General features: G+C 35.5%; 1 protein-coding gene and 1 non-coding gene across 2 annotated transcripts in view; one reads left to right on the top strand and one right to left on the bottom strand.

Moving 5' to 3' along the window:
- Positions 1 to 20,190, top strand: part of LOC126911719 (uncharacterized) — a 140,810-nt gene that overhangs the window by 34,355 nt on the left and 86,265 nt on the right. The window lies entirely within an intron of this gene.
- Positions 2,115 to 2,186, bottom strand: Trnad-guc (transfer RNA aspartic acid (anticodon GUC)). The gene has a single exon. It is a non-coding gene; the product is annotated as a tRNA-Asp (tRNA).

Genomic DNA, 20,190 nt, shown 5'->3' with positions numbered 1-20,190 from the left:
TAGATTTCTACAGCACCCTACCCTACTCACGGGTATAATTAGGGTTGACTTAGTGTCTACACATCTGATAGATATAGAGTAAAAGAGCTCTCTGATAAATTTCCACCTTTGTTTCAATCTTCAGCCCACTAGTCAAGCGTTGAACAGTAGAGACCGGTGTCCTTGTGGGACACTGCCCTGGATATTGTGGTTGTTTAACAAGATTCTTGCAAATGAAAATTATAGTCCATGGCCTATCATGTGTATTGTAGTTGTTAAACAAGTTTCTTGTACCTGATAATAATAGTAAAAAAAACTTCTTCATAAACATTACTAATACAAATAATATCCTCAAAAATATGATTAAAAAAAATACAGTAGCTCCTTATTCGCGCTTTCTTCATTCGCGGTTTCACTATTCGCGGATTGAAAAATTGCGACCCAATTCCCATATTCGCGGTCTAAAATTTCTTTATTCGCGGATCGAATCGAAATATCGGTGCGTAACCTAAAAAAAATACATTCGCTATCCTTTGTCAACGCGTCAGTAGAAGGATAAAAAAATAAAATAGACCTTATTACAGCTACGTCTAGATTGTGACTTCTGCCTAAACCTAGTGTGACCTAAACTTGATGATAATAATATTTCATCAGGCAATCTTTATGATCAGAAAGTTCAATTAAACATTTTTTTATCTACTATTTGCCCTTAATTTCGTCATCTAGGAACGTATCCCCTATAACCCCATATAAATTACCATTCACGGTTTCTGTATTCGCGGCATATTTACGGAACGCATACCCCGCGAATAAGGAGCTTCTACTGTATAGCAAAAAACTGCCTGGTTGGTCGGGTCGCAAGTGTGACTGCCGGACTCGGGTTCGTTTCCTGGGTATTTCGAAAAAAAACTCAGTATTATCACAGAGTCTGGAATTGTATTCAGTCTATGGCAATAGGGGGCGAGATCCTATTACATTGGAATTATACTACAAATGGAGAAAAGTGGGGGTACGTTGTATAACGGAATTACATGCCGTAATATGCACCTCTACCTACCCCTTTGAGAATAAAATGCGGGACGTTGCATATAGCACATCTCACAAAAATAAAAGTTAGAAAATAAAATAACGTAAAAATTTAACGTTATCTCGAAGCTTTCAGTCTAAACTAACAAGTTAATTTTCAGAGCTAGGTACATAACATAGATTCCTGAAGGATATAGTAATTACTTGTTTCACCTCAGGCGGTATCAACCGAGTTTTAATTAACAGAGTACAGTAAATGAAAAGTAATCATTAGTATTTTTAAATACTATTTGTTATTTATTTAAGTGTGGGAGAGCCATGCTTGGGCACGAATGGGCCGGCCGGAGTGATACCACGGCCTCACAAAAAACAGACGTGAAACAACGCTTGCGTTGTGTGAGTGAGATTACTGGAGGCCAAATTTCCCCCTTCCACATCTTCCCAATCCCCGATTCCCCAACAACCCTTAAATTCCTAATCCCCAGAACGCCGGCCGGCAACGCACCTGTAACGACTCTGGTGTTTCAAGTGTCCATGGGCGGTCAATTGCTTCAATGGTGGAGCTCAAGCGATGAACGTTTTTTTTTTTTTAAAGACTTTGTCACTTGCAGACAACCCCGCCCAGTGCCTTTAACAGATATTTTTTTTATAACTTCACGCTTAATCCCCGAAGGGGTAGACAGAGGTGCACATTATGCCAATGTACACCCACATTTCACAATTTATGTTAAGTCCATGTAATAGGTGGTGAGCCTATTGCCATATTATACCGGGCACATTTCCAGACTCCGTGCTACCACTGAGAAATTTTCTAAAAACCGAATAAAGCCCAGTAATACTTCGCCCGACCCGGGAATCGAACCCGAGACCCCCTGCATGCAACCACTCAGCCAACGAGGCAGCGAGGCATAAAAAAATATATAGCTTCTAATGCCGGTCTAGTTCCGGCCTAATCTAGTTATTTAAGATTGGCGTGTAAAATTGTTATCTTGTGACCTATTTGTAAAAATAAATATCATTTATTTATCATTTAATGGTCTACATCAATTTAAAAACACAAGTTTTGTATAGATTGAAAAAAAAACTAAAAAAAATCTAACAAAAAGAATCTCTCCGGCGGGGAATCGAACCCCGGTCTCCCGCGTGACAGGCGGGGATACTTACCACTATACTACCGAAGATGTACAAGCAGCGGCGAAATTACTGACTAGAAGGTACATCAATGGATTTTTTTCGGGGAATAAATATTTTTAGTATAGTTACTAAACTAGATCCAAATGAAAATGAAAATAATTATTTGTAGTTACAATGAGTTGTTACATTTCTTGGTATATGGTCCATACAGCTATGTTTTGCGACATATCACATACAAATTTAGTTGGAATTTGAGAGTTAACATAACTAAACTAACGTCAATAGTATTAAATTACAGTCACAGTAATTAGTACTCACACATTAATTAGTACAGTAGTCACATATAAATTACGTATATAAAAATTAGATAATGTCATTGATAAAAATATTAAATACCCTAATAATTATTAATGGGTGTCAAGATCAATTTGAAACAATACAGTTTTTGTTTAAGATAGCATATTAAAATTTTATTGATAATTCCGTTTTTCTCAAGTAAATCAAAACAACGCCATCAATTTTTTTTTTCTTTAAAGAAACGTTGCCCCACACTAGGATTTTCTCCTGTGTCGTGGGTGCGTTTACAAACATACAAGTTCACATACACATCACACCCAGACCCGAAACAACAATTTGTGGATCACACTAAGAGTTGCTCCGTGCGGGAATCGAACCCGCTACACGTCGCCCGGCAGCCAGTTGCCCAGCCACCACGCCAACCGTGCAGTCAAATATCAATGTAGGATGCACTCATTTATCCGGAGCTGCGGACAACGTAAAAGATTACCGGGGCTCCGGCTCAAAGCAGGAGACCCGGGGTGGTTTTTAGTCAGTAAGATTTTTTTGTCAGAAGTCTGACACTCCCTCTCGCTTCACCCAAGGCGGGAGAAGTCATGGGATGATTATCCCCCCTCAAAAAAAAAAGGAGGTACTCATTTCCACCATCCAATCTGCTCAGCTTAAGTGTGGAATAGAAAGATAATCTTACAATGATACATCGACTCACGCAAATGGCTCGGAATGAAGCGTGAAGGTTATAAAAACTATTAGATACATGTATATATATATTATTATATGTTTAGATACATAATGTATGTGAAAAGATAAACCTATGAACCCAATACTGGTGATAAGCGGTTTGTGATTGATAACCTCTTTTCTTCCGACTTTGATACCTTTTCTTAGTTTCCGATAGTAAAATTTGTTAAGAAGACTAGTTTTAGCTCATCACAAAGTCCAGTCCTATGACGATGGACCTCCTTTATAATAATAACATTTTTATACTTTTTCTGTCCGGTAATCTTTTAAATGGCTGGACCGATTTTGACGGGACTTTTATTGGCTTATGTAGTAACTATCGACCCGCCCCAGCTTCGCATGGGTGCATTGGTGATATATTAATATGCATGTAACATACATATAAACCTTCCTCTTGAATCATTCTACCTATTACAAAAAACCGCATCAAAACCCGATGCGTAATTTTAAATATTTAAGCATAGCATACAGACAAACAGACAAAAATAACGACTTTGTTTTATACTATGTAGTGATGAGTAACTTAGTAACTGAACTTTTATTGTTTTAACTCTTAACTTTTATTTAAATGAGTAACTTAACTTTATATTCTAAAATATAAGATATTCTAAAAAAAAAGTTATAAAGTCCGTAATCCACGTGTGTGAAGCTGCGGCCATCAGCTAGTTCTTAATACTTTACTTCATTCGACAAGTATTTAGTTTATTCAATTTCAGCAATTTAAACTGCAAACAATACAAGGTTTTTTAAGGGTCGGCAAAGCGCATGTAATGCCCCAAGTGTTGCAAGCGTACATAGGCCACGGTAACCACTTACCATCAGGTATTCCGCGCTATCTTGCCAACATTGTGGTATAAAAAAAACAAGTAAATTGGATTTTGTGTTGGTTGATTAGATTTAAAAAAAAACCGCAAAGATTATTTCGTTCACTGAAATATTTATTTTGAAATTCTGTTTGATGTGATTACGAGTATAAACATTTGAATCGTGAAGAGTAAATGATAAATTACGTTTTGCTAGCTTTGTGTTTCGATTATGTTATTTTATTTTTTATGTTTGGTTCATTAGATTACACAACCTTATGATCTTTCTTATTGTAAGGATAAACGATAAAATATGTTCGTTATAAGGAATTAAAATAATATTTAAAACACAATGTGTTTTTAGGAAGAATAAAATCTCTTTGACCGGTTTATTTAAAAAACGTAGGAATTTTTTTTATTATTAAAGTTTAATAATTAAGGAGGCCTTAATTAATTCAGCCTTGAATAAAAATATAGGTCATTTTTCAATTTATTATTAAAGCTCCAGAATAATGTCGACTGATTTTTATTTCAAAGTTCATCTTGTAGATTAGTTTAAAATATTAGATACGTATTTTTTATTTTCTTACAGAAACAAATACTTTCCAAGATATATTGATTTGAAATATTGCGTGACGTCCTTATAGATACGTTTTAAGTATGCAAAAATTACGTATTTGCTCCAATTCCAAAATTTTGTTTCGTTTTATATTGTATTGTTTATCTTATATGACAAAAGAAAACGAAAATATATAGAATTTCTAATATTTTTTCATAAACTAACTAAATGGCTAAATAGATTTTTAATTTTCATACCCCGTCATCATCCCTATTTGCAAAACTCTAAAACAATAAACTACATAAAACTAAGCAGGACAGCAGTATCGCTGTCTCGTTTCAATTACAAGTCATCTCTAGCTGTCAGTAAGTAGGAAATGACCAGCGCAGACTGGAAATGGTCTGATGGCACGGTAATCTTGTTAAACACTAGTCGATGCCGTCGGCTTTGCTTCATTAAGCTCAGTTCCTTTTTGTTAATCGATTATCGTTTTCTAAAAAAACTACAATTACAAGCAGTTTGAACCGGATTTATAAAGTTTACATAGTTGTATAATAATGTTTGGCCATGCGGTTGGCGTAGTAACTGGATCTTGCACTAACCGCATTACTCAGAGTCATTTAATGGTTACTTAACCCAGTCCTTAGCAATTGTTTTCGGAACAAAATCGTTACTAAGGAATAGTTTAAGTAATCATTAAATGTCTCTGAGTGCGGCAGTAAGTGTCGTGGTGGGTTCGATTCTCGCATGAGTCACGTTATGTGGTCAAGAGGTCGTTATTTCGGATATGGACGTAATCCTACAGCCCTCCGAAATTGGAGAAAATTCTTCTGTAAAGCAAAGTTAAATAATTTAATAACGACTAAATAATAATTGGTACCTTAATATGATTTGTATGTTATGCTAACCTAACCTTTGATTTTGCATGCCCATTTTTAGTAATCAGCGCGGAGTTCTAAAAATATATCTCCACTTAATTTGCTTCGCAGTATCGCATGAAAAGGCCTATGATCAAAGGTCGAAATAAAGTATGTAATAAGTGAGCAATTAGCCTTTCAAAGGACTGTCGCGACATGATAAATTATCTTTGGCCAGCCTCACACAAGGTCAAGGGGGGTTGCCATTTTTACCTTGAAAAGTATCCCGATTCATAGAAAAATGGAATATACATTTTCTTTTTCTCAGTGCGTGTGCAACATGAATTAAAGTTATTGAGAACTAGCTCATGCCCGCAGCTTCACAGGCATGGATTGCGGACTTTTTTACTTTATTTCCGAACTATTCCTTACTACATCAGCTACCTGCCAATAAAAGTCCCGTCAAAATCGGTCAAGCAATTTCAGAGATTAGCCGGAACAAATATACAGACAGACAAAATTTTTTAAAATGTTATTTTGCTATAAGTAGCGTATGTATATTCATACGCATGTAGTAAAAAGCGGTTATATCAATATTACAAACAGACACTCCCATTTTATTTATTTATTAGTCTAGACTAGAATAGGCTAGATGTTTATCAGCACCACCTTCAGGCATCTTCAGGTATTGACTCAGCGGGTCCCACAGCTCGAAATCGAGCATTATGAAAATACATCTACAAGCGGAATAAAAACAAAAAAATATTGTATTGTTGTGTAGCATCGATCAAGTAAAGCAACGTAACGGCTGACTCTTTTCTATATAAAACCATAAAAACCATACCAACCGTATATCAGGAGCTAGAAATAACATGAAACTAACAACGTAACACCTAAAAAGAAAAAAGGTACCTAATTTCGCAAATCGCCACATATTTTTTTCATAGCTTTAACATCAAAAGCCTGGCGATCAAAGTAAAAGAAGATTACCCTGTAAACCAATTACGTGTCAAAGGACAGCGGCGGAAAATTGTTGCCAGCATCTACATGCAAGGCCAAGCGGCAGTGTTGCCAGTAATCCAGGAAATAAAATAGAATAGGAAACTAATAGGAGTTGCTATATTTATCTATGATTGTATTACAACAGCTCATTACAACCGATTTTGGAGTTTTATTTTTTGAGGGGAGAAAATCAGCCAATGACTTCTCTCGCATTGGGTAAATCGAGAGGAGGTAGCAGACTCTGACTGACTAAAAAACCCTGTTGCTACTACTGCTCTTCGAGCCGGAGCCAGGTTAGCCTGGTAGATAGTCTGCAGCTCCGTGATCCCTACTGAACTTCATAAAAAAACTTCTTTATAAAAGACTAGCTGACCCGGCAAACTTCGCTTTAAACAAACATTTCTTTCTCACTTTTTAAACCTTTTCTAAACTTCTAACTAAAATCAAATTAGACTAGTAGAATGCATTTATGTCAGCTTGGAGTTGTCATGCTCACTCAAAGGTCTCATTGGCGGTGGCACGGGCATTGGATCGCTCGATTCCCTGCAACATGGTTGAGTTGGGCGGTGCTGGTGTACGTGTCATGTTCGTGAACGGGCGCTGTCAACTGGGACTGGTCAGCTCCGGACTGCATTAATTTTTATTGTCCTCTAGGTTATTTTCTTTTTCTATCGCTTCGACTGTATATTAGTTTTACATTGTTCTCACATAGTTGAAGTAATCGAAACAATGTAACCAAGAATTGTATTGTAAATCTGATTGAAAAAGAGTAACCTATGGAGTTTCTTGCTCGTTCTTCTCCATAGGAATCTACACTTTGGAACGAGCAAATAGCTTCACTAGAGGACTGACCGACAGACAGACGTTATTAATATTATTATATTTGCTTTGACGTTCAAAAGTGCCTTTCTGGTCTATTTGAAATAAATGATTTTGACTTGACTTTGACTTTGACTTTTGACTTTGACTTTCTACTTCCCTGTACTTCTGGAATTATTTAGTCAAGACCAAAATTTGCCAAATCGGTCCATCCGTTGTCAAGTTTTAGCAAGAGTAACGAACAGCAATTGATTTTTATATACAGAGATTGGGTTTGCTATACTCCGAACGTTTAGCTTATGCGGGTGGCTTGGAGATTATAGTTTAAAAAACTTCAGGTTTTATCCCACCCACAGAAAGGCTGTTGTTATTATGTATGTAAACAGCTAAAGAACAGTGAAATAACAAATGGAGGTATTCTACTTTCACAATGAATGAATGTGAAATGTGGGAAACGGACAGGTACGGTACCTAATTAGTGATGTAATTAGAGTCCTCAGGCTGGAGTTATGTGAATGGAATTGAAAACTTGAGATTTCTGGAAAAAAATATCTAATTATAAGTTTGAATTTGCAAACCCGCATTCAACAAGCGTGGTGATTATTGCTCAAAACCTTCTCCGTGTTAGAATAGGTCTTTAGTCAGCAGTGGCCTATTTATAGGCTATTAACGATGTGATGCGCATTGTAATGGAAATTCTGAATCTAGACGGATTTTGCTATCGGTAAAATCTATGTTTGTTGTGTAAAACAGGAATATATTCCCAGTTTCAGTTTTCGAATCTCCAGAAACAATATTGCTATTAGCTTTAGATGGCCAAATTCTCTGAAGGATTCAGCTGTGTTTAAAGTCCTCTTGGTTTAACCATAGGTTCATTTCTATATGGTACAGAATATTGAACGTCACGTGCAAACCTGTGCTTCTGTTACCGTTACTAGGAATTTTGTAATAGTCTTGGATTTACTGTTTCTGTCAGTTGTTTGTCGGTTTTATGACGGTATGTTTTTGCTACCTCAATTTATATTTCATCTCTCATTTCCACGTGTTGTTTTGTTTAATAAACATGTAATCTTGCCTTAGAATTTTCTCCTGTATCGTGGGTGCGGTTACAGACGCACCTACATAAAAATTCAGATCGTAGCAAAGTCACGCCTTTTATTTTCTAAGGGGTAGGCAGAGATGCACATTACGGCAATAATGCCGCTATACAATGTACACCCACTTTTCACCATTTGTGTTATAAGTCTCATGAAATAGGGGGTAAGCCTATTGCCATATACTGGACACGTCCGAGTCCGTGCTACTACTGGTAAAGTTTTGGAAAATCGAAAAAAGCCGAAAAATACTTTGGCCGACTCGGGAAACGAACACGAGACCCCTTGTGTTTTATCAGATTAAAAGATTCAGATCAGATGACATAAAAATCGTTTTGTGTGTAAATGTACTGTACGTTGATTTATCTATCTGTTGCCAATAATCCGAGATTCAATACCTCATATGTATAACTGAGACTATTGAGGCCTCATAACTCAGTAACAGTTTCCCTGACTGTGGTAACTAATTTTCATCGTAATTAGACGTCTTATATAACCTAATTGACACGAGTAGGCGTATAATGAGAGGTCAGTAATGAGCTATATTATGTTTCAAGTGTTTCAATAATTCAAAGACTTTGTGAGGCAACCACTCCACGTATGTGTGTGGGCTCAAATACAACTTGTAAATTGATAGTTGTGGACTCATACTATCCTTTGATAGTTCTCTTGTTTATGCCTTTCATCTCTTGTAGTAGGTGGATACCCACTTCGAAAATGGTGATGATTCAGCGATTTAAAATTGTGTTTTGCTATTTAATTTGATCCTTAAAGGTCTTTTTGTTTTTGTGAGTCAAATGGCATTTAAGTTGACCGGGTGATTAGAAAAGAGCTATATACACATTTTTTTCGCCGCCGCCCATGGACACTTGAAACCCCAGAGGCGTCACAAGTGCGTTGCCGGTCTTCTGGGGTTTAAGAATTTAAGGGTTGCTGGGGAATCGGGGATTGGGGAGATTGGGAAGGGGGGAATTGAGCCTGTAACCTCGCTACTTATAAAAACAAATAGTGAAAAGTGGATGTACATTATATGTATAGCGGCATTAGCCGTAATATGCACCTCTGCCTACCCAGTCGGGGATAAAAGGCGTGAAGTTGCACGTTTTTTTTTATTCATTCGATTCTCATTTTATCCATTTTAGCTTATATCACTAATGAAGCTGGTCGCATGTAAATTTTATGCCATTAGTTCCATTAAAACAGTGGTTGAGAGCATAATTACAAACTTTAGCTATTACTACGAATTTCATAACAATGTAAAATCACGCTTGTAATATCCATAGGGACATACACTTATATTGTATACCAAATATTCAGGAGTTATGTTATGCTACGTTGTTGTTGTTGTTGAGTTTGGTTTCCACCAATCATATTCATTGGTACACATATCTTAACATTGGTGAAAACGGACTCAGCTAAGCTATGTTAAAAAACATAGCTTGGCTGGAAACTATGGAAAGATGCTAAGGACTTCACGATAGCTTCCCTACTATTGATACATCGTATACTCAAGCTGCTCATCTTATTTGCTCAGTTACATAGCTTAGTATCGGTGGAAACGGTCACATAGCTTCACAGTTTAGCTATTATATTATTGTAGCATAACTACATAGCACATCTCTGGTGAAATATTACCTTACCCTTTTATTACATTTCACACATTGTATTAATACGACCTTATATATATTATCCAAAATCTCGACTTAATTTTGCTTTTTTTTAAGACCAAATCTAAATGAAAGTAATCTTCACCTGAAAAAAGAAAATCTATTATCAAACAGAGTTTTAAATTCGTGAAACAGACTAAGAGCAAACTCAAAACTTTATCAACAGACTTTGAGTTTCCTGGAAGGCTGAATCCGACTCTACGCTTAATAGCAATACAATTGAATTCAGATTGAGGCCCGAAAGTGTCGGAAGCATGCAAATTCTATTGTTACTCAATGAACCGGGAAAATGGCCATCTGCGTTATATGGGGGATTGGTGAGGTGATTGATTATCTACGTTTATCTACGTTTTCCTTGTAACTGTCTTTTGTTGAGTAGCCTTAGATCTGAGACCTTGAGTTTTGTAGTTGAAATTATAATCTTTGGACTAACGAGATCAACAGAAGTATTTAGATATTTATTTTAATTACAGTCTGCCTTAATAGTCGATCTGTCGGTACTTCTGGCTAAAAAAGGAAAATTCTAACTGAGTTTATGTTAACGGAAATACGGGAATCTCTTGTCCGGCAGTTGCACTTGCGACCAATCGACAAACAAGGCAGTTAAAACTCTATATGTGACACAAAATAAAAGAAAATAGGGCTTGAGATATGTGTGACACGACATGTTTTTTAATGGCTTCATTCATCAGTACTTTTATTTCTTTGGATATCAATCTGCATCCATTGTCAGTAAACAAGCATGTAATCCGTCGAACAAACGAATCCATCCGTTTATTTATTCCTGATAATTATTATTGCAAGTAGTATACACAAATGTTTAGGAATTACAATAATCCATGTTTACACCAATTTCCTTGCTATCTGTCAGTACCCACTCTCCACGTCCGCACGTACGCCAAACTTCACTTTGATCATTCTGCATTTGACGTCCGCATAAACGCATATCAAGCTACACCCGTCCATCTAAATAGTTTAATAAATTTCAACCTTATCAGTTAGAAATAAAGTTCGATTTTATTTAGAGGATGACGAATCAAGGTCTTGATTTAAATAGATTTCGTTTAAATTCGCTATTCGGTCTTTTACATCAAAAATAGGTTATCCTTTGTTAATCCCGCTGTCAGATTTAGCACTGACAACGGTTTTTCGTGATGTCGCGCGATAGAAAATAAATGTCTCGAACTTCCCAATTCTAGATTAAAAGTTAGGAATTAATTGAAAAAGTGATTGGCAATTAATTTTCATAATTGGGTAATCAATTTAGTTCCATTTAAGAAATGTAGCGTGCGATTGAAGAGAAAGTGTCTTGAGCTTATTTGGAGCTGCGGACTACCTAGCGGGTTTACCGGGGCTTGGGCTCGAAAAGCAGGAGAAGGAACGGGTTAGTTATCCGGTCGGTCAGTTGGTTAGTCAGTATGAGTGTGACACTCGCCTCACTCAAGGCGGGAGAAGTAAATGGATCATTTTCCCCCCTTAAAAAAAACTTGGTGATATATGTATAGCAAAACCCTCTGTACGTAGATAAAGCCCATTAGCCATCAGTGAACTATGATTGGATATTAATGAATAGAACAAACTGAATAGAATCAATAACACGTAGGTAATCCTAGATTAAGCTCCCAGCGTCGTTTTGGGACTGTCACAAAATAAAGTAAAATGTACCCTATTTGGTACAAGTCTTATGAGCCCGAATCAGCCTTGGGCTAATCAAATATTAGCTTTGAGCGTTAATTGGGATTCGACACGTAATGATCAGCCGACTTCTGCGTCACGTCTTACTTACGGTGCTACCAAAACTAAATATTGTTTCGATGTCTTCATTAGATTTAAGTTCACAAGGCAGTACTGCCTTGTTATTAGGGCTGATGACGGGGTATGAAATTTATTTAGTCTATTTCTTAAATTTATTTAGTTCATCAGCTATGTAATGGTATTTATTTTGTCACACAATACTTAGATAAAACGAATCTTTAGGAGTGGGACCTAAAACGTCATTTCTGAGTATAAAACGTGCCTAGAACGGACGTCACGCGACTAATTTTTACTTCAATGTTTGTGTTGTAGATTATATAAACATATTAGACACGTATTTTTTATCTAAGTGTTGTTGTCTTATATGGCAAAACAAAAAAATAAGTGTCTAATATTTTTAATTCCCTAACTGACGGACTAAACAGATTTAAAATTTTCATACCCCATCATCATCCCTATTCCCGCGAATACGAATATACGAAAATTCGCAAACAAAGTCAGGAGCAAACCTTTTGTCAATAAATCCCCCTCTAACCATAAAACGTAAGAAATACGAGTAGTAAAGTATTCATTTGTTTGTTTACGAGTTACGTTAATGGCTGTAAAACCACTAATAATAACATTGTTACAGTGATTTACAACATTTGGTCCCATTTGTGCTTTCCCGCTTTATACTACAAATACTTCGCTTCAATAGAAATTCTTGGTAAACAGCCCATCATTATTTATTTATAGATGGGAGTTTGGAATTTGGAAAATTCAAATTACACCTTTCGTGTTACAAAGTAAACGAAATTAGGAGTTAAAATTTTCGCTTTATCTGACTGCGATAATAAGGTTCTTTTCTTTCAGATTTTCTTTACATATTATAATTTACAGACCTTTCATGGTTGACAGTCACATGCAACTTGGCCCAGTGCGGATGTCCTCATAATTAAAATTATGCAATTATACTTATAATTTTACTATAACTTTCGTGAGACATACTGAATTAATTATTATGTGATAACAAAATTGGTATGTGAAAACATAATAATTAATTTGGTATGTCTCGCGCCGATAGGCTAGGATAGCCGATAGGCTAACTCACGAAACTGTTTGACGAGGAACTCGACTAGTTTCTAGCCATGCTAGTGGCTCATATTCATGAGCAGCATTCGACGACACACGACGTAGCGATTGTCAGTGGCAGCGCGAAAATCGCCGCTTCGTGTGTCGCCGAATGCATAGCATGGGTTGAAACTAGTCGAGTTCTCGTCAAACAGTTACGTGAGTAACCCGATAACATAATAATTAATTTTGCAATTAATGTAATAATAATTATACTTGTGACCGCAAGTGTCATTATTATTTTAATCCCAGGTCGCACTAGATTGAAAAGCCAACCACAATAATTATTCGATCGTTATTTTTCAATTTGATCATTATTTTTTGGTCAGTGTTGAATCAGACACAATAATAGAGATGATGACGGGGTATGAAAATTAAAAACCTATTTAATCCGTCAGTTAGGTAATGAAAAATATAACGCGTAGACATTCGAATAGTCGTCATACATATGTATAAGTTAGCAGATGTCGTTGATAGAGGGATTTTTTCTATATTTTTGTACCGACACCTATTCAATTTAGAAAAAATAAATAAAATAAAAAATGATATTACTACCCTTTTAACGTACACGTTGTTTATTTGGAAACTCTTATTCGTAATCGATAATTTATGAAAATGGATTAGCCAATAAAAACGATAATGTAATTTATTACCGAATTTCAGGGTTGCCACGTGACATGTCGGGTTGACAGTTATGGCTTTCGCGATTGATTGATTGGTTAGTCCAACATGATCCGGTGCCGTCCCTAGGGGTGACATGGCGACGTCCTAAAGTCGTCCCTAAAGCCGCTTGTTTACTTAGTACTTACTTGTTAATCAAATAAACTTGCTAACTGAATTTGTTGAGAATATATTTGCTCCTACGACTTGTAAACAAACTTCTGATTGCCTTTCGATTCAAGAAATGTTCGGTATTCGTACAAATTCATACAAATAAGTTGTACTTTATTTTTTCGTGATGTTGTTGGTATTTTATTAGACACGTACTAGCTGTCCGTCGCGGCTTCTCCTTGGTCTTATTTTCCATTTTACTAAAATATATAATTATATTTCTACCAAACCACCAATAATTTTCCGTTTTTCTGCTTTTCTCTTGAATTTTTACTTTGCTATAATAAACCCCACGTAGCCTAAAACCTATCCAACGAATGCAAAACCTTGGAAATTGGATCGTGCGTTCTGGAGTTATAACGTTAGGAAGGAAAATTCGACTTATTTTTATATCATACATAAAATATATAACAAAAAATATAAAATATATAAACTGACAAACACAATCACTACAAAAAATGTTAGAAAAAATAGTGGATTTTGAAATGCTTATTGTCGATATATCGCAAAAACTGACCCTGACCTAAAAAAACCCGAAAATAAGTTACGCTACATATTACACAACTGACAATATTTATCGGCGATTAAATCTAAATTATCTGCAAAAATGGGTAACGTTTATTTTTATCGAAACATTTTTATCATTTAAGCTGCAAACAAATCTTGTTACATAATTGTAACATACATACGAGTACGTATTTGTCGTGTAATCGATACGTAAGATCACATACCTAAGTTTTAAAAATAACGCCCTTTATCATCGTTCAGCTACTTGTAAAAATTGACTAAAGATATCGTATCGTATCGTCACACCTTTTATCATAGAAGGGGTAGGCAGAGGTGCACATTACGGCACGTAATGCCACTGTACAATGTACACCCATTTTACTACCATTTATGTTATAAGTCCCTTGTAATAGGGGGTGAGTCTTTTGCTATATACTGGGCACAATTTCAGACTCCGTGCTGGTACTGAAAATTTTCGATAAACTGAAAAAAGCACAACAATACTGATTAACGAAGAAGAAACATATATCGTGAGGAAATCTGGGTTTATAATTTCTGATTAAGTTTGAAATCGCCAACCCACATTAAGCAACCCCCGTGGTATGATTAATGCTCAAACCTCCGTGTGAGAAGAGGCCTTTGGTTAGCAGTGGCCACTTATAGGCTGTTGATGATTGATGATGATACCTTCATTATTAGTAACTGAATTACAAACTTTGAAAAATATGCCATTGATTCGAATAAGGAAGTCGTGTTCAACAGTTTGTATACCTATATTTCTCATTACTGAGAAAGTCAAAGAAAATTCTTACGAAAATTCTCAACAAATTTACTCTGAACTGAACTTTTTGTGCCGAAACTTCCGAGTTCTTCGAGTTCGAAAATCGTAACTCGTAATAGACCGAAAATCACTCGGAACTCGAAATTAACAACATTTTCCAAGTTTTGGGCAACGCCGTTAATTAACAGTATTGAGTTGAAGAAAATTACGATGAACTCATAAAAAAATATCTTTGGAAGTTTTCGGACTGTATTTCAAGAGTCGGGTTCCGTAGTCGATTTTTACATAAACGATGTTTCCAGGAAGTTCCAAACTTTACTTTGAGACGAAATAAGATGAGGATAATTGTCATATTTCTGTAAAAATATTTTGGAGGTAAACCTCCAATATCAAATGATTTTTAAATGTCGTCTTACTTGTGTATGTTCCATTGGAGGTAAGAAATAATGAACAAACCTAGGGGGAGTATTGAGCGTAATAGAATACTCCATTTTTTTTTGGGATTCAACTCCACTTGAAAGGTTGTTTTGTTTAATCTTCTATCTCTATCTCTTATCTTATAGTTTGAATGTAAATTTTCGTAAATTATATTAGGTAGAGCCAATTGAATGCTTATTCCGGTGAAAAGGATCCCTAAAAATATTCCGAATAAGAAAATATCGGATAAAATTAAACGACTGCTCCGTTCTCATTACATATTTGATCACCTTTATTGTTTGCGTTTACGTCTGAATCTGAATTACCATCCAGGGTTTCCTTCGCGCTAACGAACAAAAATAAAGTTTTTTATTATGAACCTGCGTAAGGCGAAAATTTTGTTTCTACATTTTTTTTTCTAATATCTTGTGTTCTAAGGTCGGGGTTAAAATTGGAGCTACTATAGACTTTTTGTCTTGTAATTTAAATTTTCTTGGATGTTTTAATTTTATATTTTCGTTGGTAATGATCACTCGAGTCTGTTGAGACCAAGTCTCATTATAATCTGATTATAACAATTTTCAAGTAGAATACCTATTGCGACTTTGAATTTATGTTTTTTGTTATATAAGCTGGTAAAAGAGCAGGCTGTGTGTTACCTGATGTTAAATAATTGCCGTCGTCCATGAATACCCAAAACACCAGAGGCGTTGTAAGTGCGTAGCCGGCCTTTTATGTGCTTAAGAATTTATGAGCTGTTGGGGAATTAGGGATTGGGTAGATTAAGAAGGGGGTAATAGAGCCTTCGTTAACATCACTCATAAAACACAAACGTTGTTTCACGCCAGTTTTCTGTGAGGTATCACTCCGGTTGATACTCTGCCCCATTCGTGCCGAAGCATGGCTCTCCCGCACTAAAAATGTTGTAATAGGATAAAGCTTTTTTTATTTCAGGCTTTTACTGAAAATTTATTTATCAATTAACCCTTTATAGATTTCGAAGAATAATCCGATGATTTTGCCTGTCTGTATCGTATTATATAATTTATTGAATTGAATTGATGATTCATTAAATTGGATTGATTTTATCATTAAATTTGATTGTTATCCACAATCAATTTTACAGACGATTTACTGAATAAAATATTTCGAAATTAAATTAAACATTTATAAATACAGTTAAGAACTATTACCTTACAAAGTTAATCAACCATTTTCAAAAGAAGAAAACTTAAAACTAAAGTAACTAACTTATTAAAGTATTTGAAGAAACAAAATCTCTTTTCAAATAAACTGAAAAGTTTTGTAGCGAGTACTTTATTGCTGTAAATCTGCTACATTCTAAAAGGTTTCAGGTGTTAGCTATTTCCAAGTAAATTGTTATTAAATGGACGGCTTTAAAAGTGTCATGGCGACTCGGTTAGAACTTTCGCCAACTCCCACTATGTCGAGTTTCCCATATTAGTTTAGTTGTAGAACTTGCAGTACTATTCGTTCTAACTCTTTAGATTTAAGTCTAGTAAAATAGTCCTTTTTTCCTGCTATGTGCGTCTGCTTTTTCCTTCAAAAGGAACACATTAAGGAATATTAGGTAAATGATCTTTGAATAAATCAGATATTTTTACTGTTATAGGAGACAGTTAGAACAAATTATTAAACGCAAGTTAATCCAGCTCTTTTCTCGAAGAGCTGTTTACATAGGAACGGGCATGGACAAATTATTAAACGTAATTTTATAATCCTAGAAGTGGGCTACCTAGCAGGTTAACGGCGCTCCGGCTCGAAGAGCAGAAGTAGGAACGGGGTGGTTTTTGGTTAGTATGAGTCTCACATTCCCTTTCGTCTCACCCAAGGCGGGAGAAGATACTGGATGATTTTCTACTCTCAAGAAAAGATGTGAATACAATGCAGAATAACTATTGAGAATTAATGGATTATAATAGATCCTTAATCTTTTCGGATATAACAGATACGGCAGAGTATGCTCATGAAATCACATTACGATAAAACAAGTTATGCGCAACAAGTTATTTGTACAATATGTATACAACGACTGATAGGTATCTTACTTCACCGTACAACTCGATTTAACCTCACACAGTACTATCGACAATCCTTGTTCCTTATCAAATGTCACATGTGCCAGATGACTGATACGTTGCCTACCGCTCATTTGTTATTTTATCGCTAAATCAAATACAGAAATAAACATTTTATCAGAGTTTTTCTCTTACTTATCGACAGCCGATAAGTATTGTGCTTGTAACGACTTGTCATAGTTGTAATGAAAGAAACGATTTGTTTTGTCAGTTTTGTGGCTATTACTTTAACAAGGTTTTAAGGTAAGTGAGAGAAGTATTGTGAAAATGTCGGTGGTTTAAGACGCCGCTTATTATGCATGAGAATGCGGTTTCGAAATCTAACGACGGCAAGTACCAATGTGTCGTTTCTAAGATTATTTAGACACCATTGACAAACGGTGAAGGAAAGTATTATGAGGAAACCTGAACCTATAATTTCTAAATATAAGTTTGAAGTCGCCAACCCGCATTGAGCAAGCGACGTGATTAATAAAATCAAACCTTCTCCGTATGAAACCAGGCCTTTGGTCAGCAGTGGCCACTTATAGGCTGGTGATGTGTGATGTGAGAGAAGTATTGAAAGAGTAATTGATGTTATTAAGTATTTTATTATTCACCCAAAAAAATACCAGCGGTGTCTGCGTTTATTTCAATGAAATGGACATAATATTTTTCTTAACATATTGTATGTTTAGTTACTATTTAAGAATGAACTATTTATTGTCATGATTACGTTTCTTATTCAACCTTATTATCTCGTTTGTTACTTGGAGTAGGCAGAATAAAGGTCTCCATTTTGTCTGCAGTAATCAGTCTCTTTATCCCGCCGATTAATCAATCTTTTTTTAATGGTGGCTTAGGTTGGTCAAGGATTTTGATCAAACTTTTATTTATTTGTTTATTCAGTATAGGAAATTCAAATGTGAAACACTTTTTTGATTTATATGTGGTAATTGTCTATTTTCTCAATATTATTTTTATAACGCTTTATGTATCTACCATGGAGTAAGTACTAAGATGAGATGTCATAATGTGATTGTGCACTGTGACAAAACGGATCGGCCCTGCCCAATGATGTTATAAATAAATAGGTGTTATAATATTATAAGCGCTCAGAAAGTAGCACATTAAAATGTGTACAATTGGTAACGTGTTTGTAGTATGGAACTGCATGTTGGAAAATAAAGAGAGGCGTTGTTTGTAACGTCTCCGGCTTCCCATAAAGTGTTACCCGTTATGACATCTCTTTGTATTTGCTTTATGTCACCTTCTATATTATAATAAATCTTTTGTATAAGTATCACTGTTATTAGGGTAAAAAATATACCAAATGAATGAAACTCTATATCCGTGTAGATAAAGAATGATTCATATCTGTCTATTTTTTATAATTTTGGTAAAACCATCATTTACCTAAGTCGTGATTGTGGAAAATACAAATCGCTATTTCACTGATAAACTAATAGACAGACTATTATAATAAAACATCTGTCTGATTAAATTGGAATGTGTATTCGGTATTATAAGATATAATATAGTTTAAGCACCTCTGAAATATTATCATTCTATAACAGATTTTTATTGTAGCTTCAAAACCATAATATTACTTAAAAATAAAACTATATTAATTTCCTTAGCATGTCTCGATATATTAAATATTTATTTAAGGAGTTCGTTCAACGCTTAACGGTTGACTGACGATTTTAAGAGTCCCGGTGTGATTCGAAACTAGTCGGAAATTATAAATTCTGCTCTATTTAATAGAATTTTCAATCCCCAGTGATATATTTTTTACATAATTCGAAGTAAACTACATAAAGGTATTACGAATTATGTGATACACAGTAATAATTACTTTAATTCCTATTTTTATTATTTTTTATACGATGATCTACGGAACTGAAACGTGGTCTCTTACTGCCTTATAAAGAAGCTCAAGGACGCTCAAGGATGCTCAGCGCGCTATATAAAGGGCTATGCTCGGAGTTTCTTTGGGAAACCGAATAAAAAACGAGTAGATCTGCAAACGAATAAAAGTTGGCAGTGGGCAAGGTATATAGTGCGGAGAACCGATGGCCGCTGGGGCAGAAAGGTTCTTGAGTGGAGAAGGCGTACCGGCAAGCGCAGCATAGGACGCCCATCTACGAGGTGGACAGACGATCTGATCAAGGTCGCAGATAGCCACTGGATACAGGTCGCTTCCAACCGGCGTATCTGGAAGTCATTTGAGGAGACCTAAGTGGCGGATATGATGATGATGACGATGATATCTACTTATATTTATGTATAGATACTAATTTTCTACTTACGTTGACTTTAAACTTTAAACGCCGTGGTGGTCACCGGTGACCGACGTTACCGGAGGATTTGCCTTCAACAGTTTTCTATTGGCAGTCAAAGACTTAAAATATACTTTTTTTTTTGTTTTATAGCCGTCATTCTTTCAGCTTTTCAATACTATTTCATTTGTACATACGTGTGGCATCACAACAAAAGTTAGAATGCAACACCGGTATTTGATATTACTGAAATACCGACGTCACAATTTCGCTCACTAATATCCGTAGCCTTTGTTTCTATCCGTATATTACAATGTTTCTGTTTGTGTACTTTATGCGTGACAGCTGTTTCACTGAATAGTGGTTTGTTACCGCGCGATTTAATTATTGAGTCAGAAGTAATATTTTGTTGTTTTGATTAATAACTGAGAGTTTTTAATCATGGTTTTGA

The sequence above is a fragment of the Spodoptera frugiperda genome, chromosome 18 (assembly GCF_023101765.2).
Source record: "Spodoptera frugiperda isolate SF20-4 chromosome 18, AGI-APGP_CSIRO_Sfru_2.0, whole genome shotgun sequence".
NCBI classification, from domain to species: Eukaryota; Metazoa; Arthropoda; class Insecta; order Lepidoptera; family Noctuidae; genus Spodoptera; species Spodoptera frugiperda.
The sequence above is the reverse complement of the archived record's forward strand: the minus strand, read 5'-3'. Positions and strand labels throughout refer to the sequence as shown.